Here is an 18305-nt window from a genome sequence, read left to right as displayed (position 1 = left end):
CCATCCAAAAGGACTGGTTTGGTGGGATCGGAATGTGCCGCGTAAACAGGCAGGCAGACTGGCCACCGGGGCTCCCTTGTTCTCCGCAGCTCACCTGGTGGGCTTCCCAGACAATCAGCTCCTTGTGCTACCACAGAGCAGGTGATTCCAGGGGAGCACGTTTTGTTTTGGAAACATTGAAGTGGTCCCACTGTGGGAATGTGTCAGTATTTCCAAAGCAAAAAATTTAGGAATTTCATCCCCACAAAAAATTCAAGTTTTGTGGCTTTTTGTCCTGATTCAGGAGGCTACTTAGGGATCTAGGGCAAAATCAGTACTTGGTCCTGCTGGCAGAGGGCTAGACTCAATGACCTTGGGGGGAGGGATAGCTCAGTGGTTTGAGCGTTGGCCTGCTAAACCCAGGGTTGTGAGTTCAATCCTTGAGGGGGCCATTTGGGGATTTAGTTGGGGATTGATCCTGCTTTGAGCAGGGGGTTGGACTAGATAATCTCCTGAGGTCCCTTCCAACCCTAATATTCTATGATTCTATGATATTTTCCCTCAAACTCAATTTTTTTTGCAGAACAGAAATCCCATCTCCTGGCTGGCATTACAAAACTGCTTTTATGAGCACCAGTGTTCACTGGCTCTAAACCCAAGCTCATTACATGACTGGCTGCAGCTGAGTTCATATCTACAGTGTCCTTCTAAGAGACCAGCACTCTTCCCCCCCCCCCCCCCCCACCTCCAAGTCATGTCTGTGCCACATGCAGGCTCAGTTAATATTGATGCCACACCCTGTTACAATGAATGCAGTGTTTAACCCCCCACCCCACCCTGCAGTGAATACTGGCCATCCAATCCTCCACACTGCTAACACTGGCCACCCTCTCCCAGTGATTGCTGACTTCCCCTGTCTTCTCTGTCCCTGCAAAGACTGGAGCTGCCAGGAGACTGGCTAGGGGTGGCAGGAGGACGGAGGAAGCTGCTGGGCGGCACATTGTTCATGGATGGAAGGGGGCAGCTCTCTTTCTTCCCTCCCAGTTCTCTCCTTGCTTCTGGGAGGGGAGGGCAGAGCTGAAGCAGGAGCCACCTTGTCCCATCCAGGGGAAGCCAAGTCAGTGGGGGTGGGGCACAGCTCCAGGGCAGAAGAAGGCTTTAGTTGGTTAGGTCATTCTCTGTATGTGCTGGACCCTTCCAGACCCCTAAAGGGCCATCCCAGGGGGCGGGGTAGACTGACCACTAGGTACTATTACCCCATCACAGAAGGGTACGGGAGCCATCTTACATGGGCTAACATGGGGGAGAACGCCACCACAGGAGGCTTGATATGACTGATTCCTCTCCCTTCCAAGGACCCTGTCAGTCACCTTTTAAGGCAGGCAACTCTTGCGCTTCTTACTGCTCCTCTCCTCCTCCTCAAAGTGCAGATGTGTTGAGAAAAGCAACTAAAAAAGCGCCACGTATTGGTCAGACACATGTGCCCAGACTTCAGTTGCAAATAAGTGCTTTACCTCTGGGGGAGAGTAGCGGGGCGGAGACTCACCCAGTAGCGCCTCCTGCTGGTTTATCCGGGAATTAGCTCTTTTTACCAGTTCCGGAGCGCCCTCTGCCAGTGTCTTGCCGTCACTGGCCCCCATGTCCCTCCCTGACCCCAGTGCCCTTTTATCTGGGGTGCTACCCGTGCAGGCAATACCCCACAGATCTGGGTCTCCCCTCCCCCAGGGAATCCCCACCCTCTATCCCCACCTTACCTCAGCCTATGGGCTACTGCCAATCACCATCTAGCCCCCTTTCATTGGGGCCGACTGCAGTCTGTATAAGTCAGTCATCATAGGCAAGGGAGGTTTTGACCTGCTGCCTTTCCCTGCAACCCAGTACCTCCAGGGGCTTTGTACAAGGCCCTGCAGCCTGGGGAGTTGCCGGCCCGGAGCTCCCCAGCTCCTCTGGCCTTTCCCCCAGCCCTGCTTCACTCCAGTACCCTTTAGCACTCAGGCAGCTAGGGAATGCTTGCTCCTGGCCCACTGCCCTCTTATAAGGGCCAGCTGGGCCCTGATTGGGGCGTGGCCACAGCTGAGGCTGCTAGGCCAATAGGCCTAGCTGATTGGCTCACCCGGCCACAGCCCTGTTTACCCAGGAGTGGGGCAGCAGACCCACTACAGAGAGCGAGCTGGGTTCTCTTCCAGCTTGTGCATCTCACACACTGGTCTGACTCTTCCGATTGCGGGTCTCTGGTGCTGACGATGGCTTACCAGGCAGAGCTTTCCTCTGGGTGTGCTGTCAGATATGACGCTTTGCTACCCGGAGCAAAGTGCTGGCTCCTTTCCTGATGGGCCACGAGGGGGTGGTCTGGCCTGCGGGGGCTGCAATTGCCATCTTACAGCTGAAAAGTCCTACACTGTGTGTGCTGGGCTCTGGCCATCTATTGCCAACGGGTTGAGGTGGAAAAAGGAAGTAGCAGTTTCTCACTAGGCCGGGATGCACAGCCCCTAGCGTAATGGAGTCCTAGGAGCTATCCTGGGAGGAGAGGGGCTGATTCACCCTGCCCTGCCTTTGGTGCAGCCACTTACAGCAATGCAGAGCAGGTGTGAAATGCCACCAGCTTAGGAAAGTGGGGACAATCAGGCCTGCATGCTTCCTTTGTCACTGCTAAGAGAGCGCTGGCTGCTGCGCGAACCCTTCTGCATTTTAACCCCAAACAAATGCATGGTGTCCTCCCGACACTTCGCTCAGTGAGAGCCTGCTCCTGTAAACAAGGAACCTGACTTGGTCATTGAAATCCCTGACAGAATTACTGCCTGGCTGGGAACTGGAGCTCCCTTGGGGTCTGCAGGGAAAGGCACGGCCAGTTGTGTGTCCCTACTCAGCAAACCGCACAGTGGTCTGAAAGCTGCCAGGCTGGGCTTGTCCTTAGGGAGCTGGGCTGGAAAAGTGCACACTCCCCGTTCTCGGGTACCTTTGGAACCAGATCTGTTGGTGTGGGCACACGTGGCAGGAGTGTCAGACTGACCAGCTGCTGTGGAGCACTCACACGTGCCGTGGCTGCTCCTCCACAGAGGGAGCCCCATAGTGCAGTCATGTTGTGTAGTGAGCTGGTAACAGCCTGAAGAAGAGCATTCTACTAGGAAAGCATTCAGCCACAAACGTGAGCTCAGGGCTTGGAGGAGCCTTTGGCTCCCTTGGCCAAGTGCCTTCAGCTTCTGCAGACTCTAAGGGCCTGCTTCCTGCTCGTGAGGGCTGTACCCCTGCGGTTCCTGAGGGAAACTCGCAGCAGTGTCCTGTGTGGGGCAAGGTGCAGAACTGCCTTCCTGAGGCTGCCGGCAGATGGCTCCAGCATTGCTGCTCATGCGTGGCACTTCCTGAAGCTGCGAGCAGCAGTAACATCACCAAGAATAGGGGCAGCCTCACTCTGCTGCTTGGCAAAGCTGTGAGTAGCATCAAAGACAGGCCTGCGAGCTGTGTTGGGGGAGCAGAGTGACCGTGGACTCCTCGCCTGGACTGTGAACTGCCAGGTCCCTTGGTGGGACAGGAGGAGAGAGAGAGCTCCTTCTCCCTTCCAACAAGCAGAGGGGTTATCTAGAACCCACTGAAGGCTGACCCCAAAGACCCCTGCACTGGTTCCAGGAACAGGACCATAGTGGGGTTGAGGGGACGCTTCCCCACAGCTGTGGGGAGTGATTGGCTTCCCACATGGATGTTTCCTGTGGAGAAGGATGTGTGAGTAAGAAAAAGGGGTGGGGGAACTTGGTGGGAATAGGAGAGAGTGAACATAATAGGAGCTGGGGAATGAGGCCAGGAGCTGGGAATGGGTGACCGGGGATGGATCACTTGATGATTTCCTGTTCTGTTCATTCCCTCTGGGGCACCTGGCATTGGCCGCTGTTGGAAGACAGGATACTGGGCTAGATAGACCTTTGGTCTGACCCAGTACGGCCGTTCTTTTGTTAGGACAGGGAACCACTCTGCATAGTGCAGAGTCTGAGGGATTGGGAGCGTCGCCCTAAACCAGAGTGCTCTGTCTCCCTTGTGCTAACGGTGGTGCTTTCCATGGTTTTGTTTTGGAGCATTTTAGGCTCATCCTGGCCTATCAAACAGAGATCACTTGGGGTCGGTGACCCCTGAAATAACCGGATACCAGAAAGAGCAGTTCAGCACTATTGAGATGCAGACTTGCTGTGAGAGCCGAGCGGGGGTTGTCGCTAGAGAAGAAAAATGCAGTCTGACCTCAACCCTTTGTCTCTGATCAAATAGTCAGTGAGCCGTCTGGGCGCTGGAGACCACCTCACTTCTCAGCACTAATGTAAAATGCACTGATAGCATTTGTGGGCAGGGGAGTGCTGGTCGTGTAGGCAGCTCCAGGCAGCTTGATTGAAGAGGTTTTTTTATAGTAGTAAAAATGATTTCTCTGTAGCATCTAATGTACTGATCCAGAAGGTAAAGCTGCTAAGCTACACTGCTCAAGCTGCTGTTTAAACACTTCTGTGCTGTGGAAGGGAACCGATATGTTGTGATTCTCCACTGAAGTCAAAAAACCTCAGTTGCAAGGGCTTCCTGAGGTGCTCCCGCAGAGACGACAGCCGAATCAGCACGCCATGGAACGCGTGAATGGCAGAGACCTCGGCACACCACACTGAGTTACTCCTGAATTCTGTGCCCCCAAAATAAAAATTCTGCACACAATATTTTAAAATTCTGCAAAAATCTGCATATTTGTCAAAATAACACACTATAATCACACTATTTTCAATTCTTGCTGAAAAGTATTTTGAAATAAATTACCAAAATAATTGAAAATGATGTGATTATATTGGCAAATAAAATATGCAGAATTTTAAAACTTGATTTTTTGGCGCAGAATTTTTAAATTTTGGTTTAGAATTCCCTCAAGAGTACCAGATTCTGTGTGGAGCAATCAGGTTGTGGGCAGCCCGGTGTGGGGGAGGGGATCTGGATGGGGGTTCTGGGTGCAGAGGGAATGGGACTCTGCAGGGGAGTCCAGGTGAAGGTAGTTAGGGCTCAGCAGGGGGATCTGGCTGCTGGAGGAGTGGATCTTGGTGGGGTGGGGGTCAGAATGCAGCTGTGCATCTGGTTGGGACTGAGTGGTGTGGGGGTGTGGGGCTCCCGAAGCATGGGGTGAGTCTCTGTAGGGTGGGGCTTTGAATGTGGGGGCTCAGTGGGGGTGTTCTGGGTGTGGGGAAGTCTGGGTACTGGGGGCTCCTGATGCAGGGGTGAGGCTCAGCATGGTGGGAATTCTGTGGGAGGTTGCAAGGGGCTCCCGATGCAGGGGGGCCTCGTGGGGGGGTTCTGGGGGGAGGGGGGAGGGATCCAGATGCACGGGGGTTGGGTGGACAGGGGGAGCAGCTCCCTGTACAGGGACCCCTCCCCCCGTGGCTGAGGAGCGATAGGGCCAGGAAATGGCGGGAGAATCACTGTACGGGGAGTTGCTCCCCTGTCTGCCCAATGCCCGTGCATCTGGACTCTTCCCCCCCACCTCCTGCAGTGACTTGCCTCTCCCCTGGCTGCTCCAGGTTCCCAAGCAGATGCGCCTGCACTGCCAGGGAGGAGTGAAAGAGTGTCACGGAGTCACCGGGCGATGCTCTGGAACTGCTCCATATGAAGCCAGTCAGGACTCTGGGGGAGCCTCCTCTCTCTGAGCAGACTGTCTCCAGGGCAAGAAGCTTACACAGCTTCGACCTTCCTGGGTCTGACCTCGAAGCATTCAGCATCCCCTTCCACATGGTGCACTTCCCACAGCGAGTCCGCACAGGCAGGGCTCCTGGGGCAGCCAGAGGGCCCTGCACCCCAACTCCGCAGTCAGACGTGACTCTCAGCCAGCCGGGAAAACAGAAGGTTTATTAGTCGACAGGAACACAGCGTAGAACAGAACTTGTTAGCACAGAAATCAGTGACTTTCATCCAAGTCCATCTTCGGGGGAGGGGAGCCCAGAGCCAGGGCTCTGACCCTCCGCCAAGCCACCTGAGACTGACTCGCTTCCAGCTGCCTGGCCCCTACCCTGACTGTTGCTCCTCCTCCTCCGGCCTTTGTCTCGCTTCCCTGGTCAAGAGTCATCTGGTCGCATCTCCCTCCTGGGTCTCCATGGCATCCGTGCAGGCAGCTGGAGCAGCCCCCGCAAAATTCCCATCACCTAGACATTGGTGCAATACACAGGGAAACTGAGGCACACACAGCATTCATGCACAACAGTAAGACTCACATACAACATAACAAGGGGAAATCCCCACTTCGTCGCAGTGAGCACTGGTAAAGCTTCTCTTTGCTTCCCCACAGAAATTATTTTTCTGCAAGGAAGCAAAGAGAATCAGGAGCGGGACATGTTTCTGTGCGTGCGCAGTGGCGCAGAATCCCCCCAGGAGTACTGAGTGCCCCTGTGGCTGAGAGCTTGAGAAATGTTACAGAACCACAAGGCACACGTTAAAATGGGAAGGCCTTGCTTCCTTTTCAGGAATAGTTTGGTGTTTGCTCCCATGAACTGTGCCACAGCTGGTGATGGTCAGGTTTGGATGAATACTGAATCATCAGCTCTCTGGAAGTCCTCTAATTAAACCTGAGCTTGAGCTGCGAAGACCTGTACATCCCCAAATCGGGAACACAGACGCTCACAGATGGAGCTCTGGATTGGACCAATCTCTAGTCATGACCAGTTGAAGCCGTACAAGCCAGAGTCAGCGGGGAGTGTGTAGCTGGCTTCTTTTCTTTCTTAACTTGTTTACAGTTAAAATAATGTATAGTTAGCTAAAGATGCAGCTCCTCCTTCTTTACAATATCTTAACTATTTGAGTGATGTGATCTGCACTAGCTAGTGTGTATTAGGTGTTGGCAAAACCTTTCCAGCATGAGAGGGTTGGGAATGCTAGTCTGGGCTAAGAACTCCCTAGCTCTGGTTTTGGGGAAAACCTCCAAATCCTCTGGCTCAATAAAAAGCAGTTTCCTCCAGGAGCAGAATGGCTTGGGGACAGGGCTCTGCTGGCACCGCAGTCATGGTCTACTTAGCACTATCATAAAACCCACCAGTGAACTAAATTCACCTACAAATGTTGGGGGAGTGGGAGGACACAGATGTTCAAAGGGGCGTAGAGACAAGGCCAGCCTTACAGGTAGCATGTTCTCCAGCTGTTGGAGCTCAGTGTCACTGCTTGGAGGGGGCAGGAGAGGCACAGAATGCCCACATGGATACAGGCTTTGTTTGTGCCCAGAGCTGGGGCTGGATAAATAGCAAGGATCTCCCATCATTTCCCACATTTGGAAACATTCTCCTGTTCTCTTCACTGCCACTGATGTGTCTCTCTTTATTTTCCCCAGAGGAAGAAACTAGTGATTTGTTGCTGTGATAAGTGAGGAAAAGAAAACTCCAGAGTGGAATCTCTTTCCCAGCTGGAGGACCGTTTCCTGATAACTCAGCATGATCTATGGACACACTAACAAGAAGAGTTCAGATGTTTTCAAGGAATAAATGCCGTGGCTTGGTAAAGCAGAACTGAGTAAATGTTTTACACCTGAACCTCAGAATCATGATCATCCTCCAAGGAAGAGCTGCTTGACAAACGAACAGTGTGAACGGCTTCTCAGGGATTCTGTTTGCTGTACACAAATAGCCATAATGTCGGGATTGATGGCAGTATTTAGAGCACTCCAGTTTGGTTCTATTTCATGTGGAAGCGGGATCACTCATCTGAAGTTCACTGCTGTTCAGTAACTAGTGTAGAACAATGTGGTTTATCTTTATTTTTGTAATGTGCAAAACCATTTAATTTTCTACACAGTTTAAAGCTTCTAGCATTAGTGACCACTGAGTGCAATATTCTGCTTGGGAGCCCTGCCAAATAGCCCTTGGGTTCTTGGTTTGTTGTCGATATGTTCAAGTATCTCACTGTTCTTTTGTGCCTCACACACAGTGTTAGCTCACCAAGTACACTCCAGGCTATCGCTGTTGAGCAGCTCACAGGAGCGGCTGGTTCTGGGGACGTTCTCCCCTCTCCACGGTGAGGATATGCTGCCTGATGTTCATCGTCCCTGTCTCTCTCCACTTCCAAGAAACCCAAAAGAACCCCCCAGCCTGAGGCAGAACAAGGTGGTGGCAGCCAGAAGATGCTAGTTTGGGAATACCCTCACTTCCAAATGCCATGCTTCAGCACAGCACAATGGCAAGGAGCAGGGGGACTAGGCATTCAGTGAAAATAATCTGTTGCTAATCACAGGCCAAGCACCAGTGAGACTGGTGTCGCTGAGCTCATAATGGAGACCAGGGAAAGGTGGGCAGGGAAACATACATTTTCAGCCTGCATGCACACCCCTCGCTGTCATACTATGCTTGGGAGTTAATGAACTGTCGCAATCAAGCAGGGTTTTTAAACCACTCGGGTGTCATGTACCATGGGTCCTTGGCAGGAGGGCAGGGCACTCTGCTATTTGAGAATATGTTCTGAGGGTGTAGAGCGCACTGGCTGTATCGGAGAAGAATTTACTTCAATTAGTGGGGAATTCAACTCCTTTTAAGTAGGAGGATAAATTCCCAGCAGCCAACATTCTCAACCAGAGAGCACAATATTGTGCTCACTAACCTGTTTCCAGTCTCCAGGTTGCTGGCTGATCTGTGTTCTACAGAAATAGCACAGTTCAGAAGGGCAAACCAATAAATCATTTGCCCTTGGGGCAACAATGGGAGGCAGATAGCACCATTATTCCTTGGGGGGTGACCAGTAGCATCTTATATTGCATTTAAAAGCAGAATCCCAGTACTGAAGAGGTGGTTCCAGTTAAATGAAGCTCAAATGCAGCAGTCACTCTGCTTGCTTACTTTGTGTGTTGACAGAAAATGTGCATAACTATATGTATGTAATCAGTGAGAGCATGGAAAGGTGGGAACTCTGTCAGTGCATATTACTTTACATGTCTTGTATAGTGAGAAATCTGGAGTATTCTTGCAGTACTGGATTGTTGCTGGACCACGTACATCCCTGTTGTAACTGCATTTGACATCTTTGGAGTTCTTACCAGAGAGGAGTTTGGCTCCATAGCTCCAGTTTCTGCTGACTGCTTAGCCTAAGGCCAGAGTTGGGCTGACTAGTCCCTTTTCAACATGCATTGTTCTCTCCAGGTTCGGCCTTTGCTAAACGCTTTAGGACTCAGTTTTAAATCTGAATACAGCTGAAGTCTAAGAATTAAGGGGGTTAACCAGGCGTGTCTGTACTGCGGTCTCTGAAGGTAGCTCGGGGTTTGTGCAACAGGAGTCAGAACTGAAGGAGATGGTTCCCTTGGGCAGTCCCCCGGTAAGGTGTTTTGGTAACTGTAAACCTTGAAAGTAAAGGCAGGTGTATGTTCAGCTTCTCTGGGGGCAGTGAGCATGCTTGGTCCCTGCTATAGCGCTTCTGGTCAATGGGGGTCATACCAGGGTGAATTATTTTTTGTTGTTGATACCTAAAGCTGCCAAAGTGGCAGCGCCTGTCACACCTGGGCACAGGCTTTGTGCTGGCAGGGTGCAGGAAATGTGTGAGACTGGCTGAAGAAACAAACAGTTGGAAATGCTCCTTCGCTGGGCAGGACCATTAACCCTCTGTGCAGGAAGCTCCTTTCTGTCTCATCGCCTGGGAGTTTTGCAGCCAGACTCCCCGGGAGCTCAGCTATTGAGACCCTAGGCTGGATCCTGTTGGGACAGCATCATTGGAAGAACCGTGTCAGGCTCTTCAGGAAAAGGCCAAAGTTCTACTCCAGTAAGCACAAGAGCAACGATTCTGCCCAGGCAAGCCGCCCCCCCCCCCCCCCCCCCCCCCCCCCCCCCCCGGCCAGAAACTGCCCCTTGAGGCTGTTCTGTCTTCTACTTGTGCCTCTTGTGGTAGAAAAGCCATTTCCCAGGTTTGTGTCAAGGCACTGCCCAAGTCTTTTCCTTCCTAAAAGGTTCACTTGCTTATGTTGGACCTGTCCTTGTGATTTGCACTCTTGCAAGAACAGCAAGTGGTGTTGGTGTACAGCTGATGCTGCAACTACAGTTATCCATTAATCTCCATAACTGGGTAGAAAATTACAAATTATCATTGCCAAAAAGATTGAAAATAAATCTGATCTTAACTTGAAACAAGGCATCTCTTCCCAGTCATTTAACTCAGCTCAGAATTTCCACCACTTTTCCCCCCAAAAAATTGATTTCTGGCTTTGAAGACCCAGGGCCTAGTTATATTTTTGAACTATGAACATAGAAGATTGATGCACACCCTGCATAATTGGGATTTGGTGGTGGAGCTGAGTACTAATTACTGTCGTAAAATACAAATTCAGACAGATCATATAACTGTAAACACTTGTTCTGTAACACCACGTGTGCCCCTCCAGAGCTCCCATAGTCCCTGTTCCCATATCTAAACACTAGAGAACATATAAACTCCACTTCTTTTTGTTGCTGTTTCTCCAAATGGCACTCACTCACAGTAAGTGTAGAGAGAGTGACTACACGTACAATGTCTAAAACCTGAGCTCTACTGAAGGAGATATCAGAACCACAAAGGATGGGCGGGATAGATTAATCAGCGATGAGGTGCTCAGGCAGAGGCGACTGGTAACTGCTGATAGTGGCAGGGCACAATTTAAAGGTTCTGGTGTCATGCAGCAGAGCTCAGGGCAGATACTCAAGAGACAAAGGAGTTTTGATTTCTAGAGCTACTTTTGATGTCATAATTTGCAATACTACGTAATAGCAGATGGAGACATTTCTAAAACAGAGGTACACATGAAGCAGTTCTGGATTGTACTGGCATATTATCAGTTTGAAGCAGTTCTCAACCAGGGGTGCATGTACCCTTGGGGATATGCAGATGTCTTCCAGGGGGTACATCAGCTCATCTAGATATTACTGACAGAACAAGGAGTAATGGTCTCAAGTTGCAGTGGGGGAGGTCTAGGTTGGATATTAGGAAAAACTGTTTCACTAGGGGGGTGGTGAAGCACTGGAATGGGTTACCTAGGGAGGTGGTGGAATCTCCTTCCTTAGAGGTTTCTAAGGTCAGGCTTGACAAAGCCCTGGCTGGGATGATTTAGTTGGGGTTGGTCCTGCTTTGAGCAGGGGGTTGGACTAAATGACCTCCTGAGGTCCCTTCCAACCCTGATATTCTCTGATTCTATTTATTTGCCTAGTTTTACGGCAGGCTATGTAAAAAGCACTAGCGAAGTCATAGATTCATAGATTCTAGGACTGGAAGGGACCTCGAGAGGTCATCGAGACCAGTCCCCTGCCCTCATGGCAGGACCAAATACTGTCTGTACCATCCCTGATAGACAACTGAAATTTCATACAGACAATTACTTGTTTATACTGCTCTATGTACTATATTGGTGTTTCTCAACCTGGGGGTGGTGGGATGGTTTGGGGGGTTGCAAGTGCCGGGCTGGCATTAGGGGGTGGCAAGCAGGAGCCCCGCGAAGCCGAGAGACATGCTGAAGCCTGAGTCCTGCTGCCCATGGCTGAAAGGGGTTCAGTCGTCTGGAAAGATTGAGAGCTGCTGATTTGAAGAACAGATATTTGCAGACAATCCTTTGATATGATCTTTGAGCTTTTGTAATAATATCAGCCCCCAATAATTATGGCAGGAGTCTGTTCTAATTTAACCGTATCAAATTATTTTCCCTCTCCATTTGAATCCGTTCTCTCTTGTGGGTTTACAAGGAGACCTTAGCTCTCTTGGGCGTCACAAGTACCAGAAATCTTTTGCTAACCCTCCTGGTGCCTGTGATGTCTCCTCTGGCAGCTGACTCTTCAGGTATCTGTAGTATCACAGAATGCTGAATATAGGGCATCATTCGCAAACCTGGAAAAACAGATTTCATGGCAGGAGAATAGTGGTTTGAAAGAATGTTTGGAAAGTAAATGGAGCACAGAAATCTGTTTTAATCTCCTGTGCCTAGGCCAATTAGCAGTGATGTTCAAGTCCCAGCTCACCACAGACTCTTGCCCAAGGTCACACAGTCACTTACATCTCTGGGCCCAGTGGCATCTCCCTCACTGCTATTGTAAGGCACTCAGAGACGACAGCAGGCGGGGACACACCGATACCTTGCTATCTAGACGGATTACAGCTTGGGAGCCAATGATGCGTCACGTCAGGAGGGGAGGTGTATACGTCCCGTTGCTCCCGGCTCAGGGAAGAGCCTGTCCCATGCTCTGCAGTCCCTGGCCTGGTTCTGCAGTGGCTGCAGCCTTCCCCGGACCCTTCAGCTCCAGTTCCTGACAGTTTCATCCTTTAAAGGGGCAGCCAGGCCTCCAGCCCAGCGTGAAGTGGGGGTGGCACATGCTGCTTTTCTCCCACCAGCAGGAGATCAGGTGGGCTGTCAAATACAGGTCAGTTGCTCCTAGTTCGCTATCAGACTTTTACAAGAATTAATGTATAAACAGCAAAATTATGTAGGAGAAATGGGTAACTAAATGATACTGACCGACCTAGGGAGACATTTGTGCTGAGATCAGAGACTTGGAAAGCAATGCTCAGGCAATAATACAGAGGTGTTTCTGGTTCTAGAAACCTGTTCTTGCCACGTGTGGGCCCCTGGGATAGCCCTGTGTGCCTCTGATTCCCCAAACCCTGGTGCCCTGGCGTGATGACCTCTCTCGTCGTCTTTTAACCTTTGTTTCCCTCTTTGGAACGGAAGGAACAGTAGCATTATTTCCGCTTCCTGTTTCTCACTCCCTACGTTAGAGTCAATCCCAGGCACTAAATGGCTAGAAGAGCAATGGCATCAACTATAAAAATCTGGGCAGGAAAAAGGTAACGTTTAGACAAACCACGAGCTCCAGGCGCCTAGAAAGGTACCTCCACTCTCCACTGGGCTTTGGGCATTTGGTAGCCAGTCTGGGTCCAGATACCAGGCTTGAAATTAGCCAGCTAGATTAGATTAGTAAATTCTGTCCTGGTGCAGCCGGCGCTGAGGCAGAGCTCTGGTTAAAGCAGGAACACACCCGTATGGGAGAACATGCTGCATGTTATGTACTCCTGGATAATACCAAAAACCTCCCTGTCACACAGACCGGATGCTCACCTTTTGAGGGGCCCTGCCCAATGGCAGCAAAGAGGGAGCTTCAGGTATCTGACTGAATTTGTAACTAAAATCGATTAATCCATTAAGATAATTCACATCAATTGATAATGCCCTGCCATGGCTTTTTGGAACTGCCACTTTCAACCCCTCGGGTTCCAGGCCTAAAGATGTTTCTCTCATGGTGGGAGAGATGTGGTTAAGGCACAGCAAGGGGTACACATATGCTGCCAGTTCCTAGCCAGCTGTTCTCTGTAAGTGGGAAGCAGGATGTAGATGGGGAACAGTGCACATCTCTTCTTGCTGTTAGTAGTAATCTGGGGCTGTTAGCAGGTAAGAGTGGGATTCTTTAGAGACCCTGCCCCTATGGGCCCCTCCCTGTCTGGATTTGCGTTCAGAGAGAGGTTTCTGTCTTGGCAAGGATGGGTCCTCGCTATGCATAGTGGGAATTCCCCTCTAGGGATTTGATTTCCTTTGTGCTAAGGATTGACGAGTGACACGCAATGGGGGCGGACACTTGGCTACCATACAGGACCTTCAGGATGGAGGAAGACCAGCCCCAAAGAGATCTCTGGGGAAGGATGGACAGATGAACATTCTTGCAGCCCAGAATCAGTGGCTGGTTTTGCCCCCTTTGCTCTCCCCACGTCAGGAGTAAGAGGCTAAATGTTCTTCTGAGGCACAGCAAAGGGTGTGGGGCAGGCAATCCTCATGGCATCCCACACTGTCCTGCTGGGAGGGACCTGCAGCCAGAGGGTGCTTCCCTCTCCCTGCCCCCAGCCTCCTGGTAAACATGATTCCCAGACCAAGCTTTCTGCTGGCTCCACTTGGATTTATGAATAAAACATTTCCATGGTAACCGTGACACATGGTGTAGTAATTTTCAACATCTCTGCAAAATGTTGAAATGCCATTAGCCATTATTTTTGAAAACTCATGGCGATCGGGGGAGGTCCGGGATGACTGGAAAAAGGCTAATGTAGTGCCCATCTTTAAAAAAGGGAAGAAGGAGGATCCGGGGAACTACAGGCCAGTCAGCCTCACCTCAGTCCCTGGAAAAATCATGGAGCAGGTCCTCAAGGAATCAATTATGAAACACTTAGAGGAGAGGAAAGTGATCAGGAACAGTCAGCATGGATTCACCAAGGGGAAGTCGTGCCTGACTAACCTAATTGCCTTCTATGATGAGATAACTGGCTCTGTGGATGAGGGGAAAGCAGTGGATGTGTTATTCCTTGACTTTAGCAAAGCTTTTGATACGGTCTCCCACAGTATTCTTGCTGCCAAGTTAAAGAAGTATGGGCTGGATGAATGGACTGTAAGGGGGATAGAAAGCTGGCTAGATCGTTGGGCTCAACGGGTCGTGATCAATGGCTCCATGTCTAGTTGGCAGCCGGTTTCAAGCGGAGTGCCCCAAGGGTCGGTCCTGGGGCCGGTTTTGTTTAATATCTTTATTAATGATCTGGAGGATGGTGTGGACTGCACTCTCAGCAAGTTTGCAGATGACACTAAACTGGGAGGCGTGGTAGATACACTAGAGGTTAGGGATTGGATCCAGAGGGACCTAGACAAATTAGAGGATTGGGCCAAAAAACACCTGATGAGGTTCAACAAGGACAAGTGCAGAGTCCTGCACTTAGGACGGAAGAATTCCACGCACTGCTACAGACTAGGGACCGAATGGCTAGGTAGCAGTTCTGCAGAAAAGGACCTAGGGGTCACAGTGGACGAGAAGCTGGATATGAGTCAACAGTGTGCTCTTGTTGCCAAGAAGGCTAACGGCATTTTGGGCTGTATAAGTAGGGGCTTTGCCAGCAGATCGAGGGACGTGATCGTTCCCCTTTATTCAACATTGGTGAGGCCTCATCTGGAATACTGTGTCCAGTTTTGGGCCCCACACTACAAGAAGGATGTGGAAAAATTGAAAAGAGTCCAGCGGAGGGCAACAAAAATGATTAGGGGTCTGGAGCACATGACTTATGAGGAGAGGCTGAGGGAACTGGGATTGTTTAGTCTCCAGAAGAGAAGAATGAGGGGGGATTTGATAGCAGCCTTCAACTACCTGAAGGGGGGTTCCAAAGAGGATGGAGCTCGGCTGTTCTCAGTGGTGGCAGATGACAGAACAAGGAGCAATGGTCTCAAGTTGCAGTGGGGGAGATCTAGGTTGGATATTAGGAAAAACTTTTTCACTAGGAGGGTGGTGAAGCACTGGAATGCGTTACCTAGGGAGGTGGTGGAGTCTCCTTGTTTGGAGGTTTTTAAGGCCCAGCTTGACAAAGCCCTGGCTGGGATGATTTAGTTGTGAATTGGTCCTGCTTTGAGAAGGGGGTTGGACTAGAAGACCTCCTGAGGTCCCTTCCAACCCTGATATTCTATGATTCTATGAAAAATATTATCTTCCAAGCTCTTCCAAGCAGCTGTTTGAGTCACCTGGGACATTTCATGTGTGTTTGTATGTTTTGCTTCCAGGTGCTGGATTGAGAGCCTATCCCAGGGGTAGGCAACCTATGGCATGTGTGCCGAAGGCAGCACATGAGCTGATTTTCAGTGGCAGGGCCGGCTCTGGCTTTTTTGCCGCCCTAGGCAAAAAAGCCTCCGGCCGCCGCCCCCGCCCCCCCCGCAGGGGGCAGGGCGGCGAGCCCCAGCTGGGGCTCGGCTCTCCCCCCGACCCCGGCGGCCAGAGCGCCGGGGGCAGGGCCGCGAGCCCCGGCAGGGGCTCGGCTCTCCCCCCGGCGGCCGGGGCGAGGGCGGGGGGGGGCGGCCAGAGCGCCGGGGGGAGGGCGGCGAGCCCGGCTGTGGCCCCGCTCTCCCCGGCGGCCGGAGCGCCGCGCCGCCCCCCTCCAGGTGCCGCCCCAAGCACCAGCTTGGGTGCCTGGTGCCTGGAGCCGGCCCTGTTCAGTGGCACTCACACTGCCCGGGTCCTGCCCGCCGGTCTGGGGGGCTCTGCATTTTAATTTAATTTTAAATGAAGCTGCTTAAACATGTTAAATACCATATTTACTTTACATACAACAATAGTTTAGTTCTATATTATAGACTTATAGAAAGAGACCTAAAAACGTTAAAATGTATGACTGGCACGCGAAACCTTAAATCAGCGTGAATAAATGAAGACTCGGCACACCACTTCTGAAAGGTTGCCGACCCCTGGCCTATCCGTTCACTGAACAAGCACAGCCCAGGCAGTGGGCATTTGCCACTCAACGTACATGCTGATTTGCTTCAATCTACTGTGGAGCTACCTGGCAAGGGCAGGTCGGTGCTCAGTCTAACTGGCTACTTCACCTCTGTGGAAGCCTGTCCAGCAGGAACTGGATGGAGACACGAACTCATTTCATAGGCCAGAAAGCAGATGTCAAATGTAAGAATGTCTGGTCACTATCAGGGCCAACGAGAGGGGGAGGAAGCCGGTACAAATTACCAGGGCCCGGCGGTCCGGAAGGGGGGCCGGGGCCTGGTTTCCCCGGCTTTCCCCCCCCCCCTTCTTGTTGGCCCTGTTTAGCCGGTCCGCCCTTGTTGGGGGGCCCAAAAAAATTCCAGGCCCGGCTTCCCCGCCCTCTCGTCGGCTCTGTTTAGCCAGCCCGCCCTTGCTGGGGGGCCTGAAAAAAATTTTTCACTGGGGCCTGAATCCGCTCTCGGTGGCCCTGGTCACTACCAATCTATGTTGAAAGGCTTCAGCTAACATTGCAAGACTGCAGCTTGGCTTTCAGTGATACCGTGATGGGATGTTGCTGTGAAGACGTCTATCACTCCCTTGAAAGTTCATGGCAGCTCCAAAGATGTGGTGCATCAAAAGAAGAACTTTTCTGCTGTGATTATACCAGACTTCAGCTAACTAGTCTGCTGGCCCCAGCCAGGTGTCATGCACTGATATGGCTTCAGAAGCTAGCTCAGGACTCAGGGGCCCCACAGGTCCCGCCTGTTTTGCAAGGACAAATTGAAAATGTATGGGGCAACTCTTGCAGCAACGGTTCTTAATAGGATTATTTTACCCTTCACCACCCTCCATTGAGCACTGTTGTGAATGGACACTGTGGCTTAACCTTGAATTCAGTTTTCCCTACTAAACTCTCTTATTCCATTAAAAAAAAAAAAGTCTGTTCTTGCTAGCTGCATATGGAGACATCTTTTCACTCTGTGAGTTATGCGCTTAGCTAAACAGTGCACTACTCCACCCTGAGTAAGGTGACAAAACGGAGGGGACTAATGTTGCTTAGCTAAAGCCTCCAAAGCCCAGAAATGGTGGTGGAGGGAAGGCTGCTCACCGTAAAGGCCCTTATCTGATCACATCTTACTGTCCGCTCACATCTCATATGTTGGAAGGTCTTTGTCTGGTATCTCCTCCCACTCGTGTCCTCATGTTCCTCTCTCACGTCCTTTCCTTTCTATGCCACAATCTCTACCTCATTTCTTGCAAAGACACTTCTGAAGGGAAGCTATTTCCCTGCCAGATTTCAATTTCCTGATCTCAGCCATTGGAGTGCTAGAGCTGCTCAAAGAGAGGTTGGGAAACTGTTTTATTGTTAGCGTTAATCTCACACCCCCAAATGGACAATCCAGCTTTCTCAAACTTGCAGGGAAGCTAATAGTTTTGGAAAGTTATAAGTAGCTGAAAGCGATGGGTTGGGATCGACATGGGGATGTTACCTGTTCTAGAGTTGTCATTGCTGCTGCTTCTGCTAGAACAGACACTTTGGCAAGTCTCCATTTATACTGGAGGCTTTCCCTACCACTCTACCACAGTGATCATTACTGCCAATAACCTGGCCTTTTACATAGTGTCACACATCTGGACATTTCACCAGGCCAGTCCTCCTTGAGTCTGTCACTACTCGTACACATGCCTCCCAGCCACCGCGTCTATTGTGCCTCATTGTCTCAACACTCTTCTGGGCAAGCCAGGACGGCAGCTGTGCTGCCGGCTCCTCCCACTGCCCATGGGCTAGGAAACTCAGCAGAGTGGAACCAGTGTCTGGCTGTTGTCTTGAAGGATTAATTGACCAGCCTCCCAGAGCTCCCATTCACTCTGAAATGTGATGTGCTCCCCAGAGACACCATGTGTTCCCCAGAACAGTAAGTGAACTGGCTGGCCGAGCTATGCAAACACCTGTCCATCTCCTGTGCCACCAGCCAGTGTCACTCGCTGAAATGTTCCACAGCACTTGGGTGGATCCCTCCCTCAGCTGGGGCTGGAGGCGCCTTGGTGGCTTCCTTTGCCAGCAGCAGTTCCAGAGAATGGAGCTGCGGTGAGGCCAGACCCTGGAATGGACAACTCCCAAGCTCACGGGGT

At 51.1% G+C, this 18305-nt stretch overlaps 1 protein-coding gene across 1 annotated transcript in view; it reads left to right on the top strand.

The window, feature by feature from the left end:
- MFHAS1 (malignant fibrous histiocytoma amplified sequence 1) overlaps nt 1–7785 on the top strand; it is a 138541-nt gene extending 130756 nt beyond the window's left edge. Inside the window, exon 4 of the mRNA XM_026657649.1 lies at nt 7301–7785. The gene's annotated coding sequence lies outside the window, so the exon portion shown is untranslated. The remainder of the gene's footprint in view (nt 1–7300) is intronic.
- The last annotated feature ends 10520 nt before the right edge of the window (nt 7786–18305 follow it).

The sequence above is a fragment of the Terrapene carolina genome, unplaced genomic scaffold, assembly GCF_002925995.2.
Source record: "Terrapene carolina triunguis isolate 2854851 unplaced genomic scaffold, T_m_triunguis-2.0 Scaffold258, whole genome shotgun sequence".
NCBI lineage: Eukaryota > Metazoa > Chordata > Testudines > Emydidae > Terrapene > Terrapene triunguis.
This window is presented reverse-complemented; position numbering and strand designations above follow the sequence as displayed.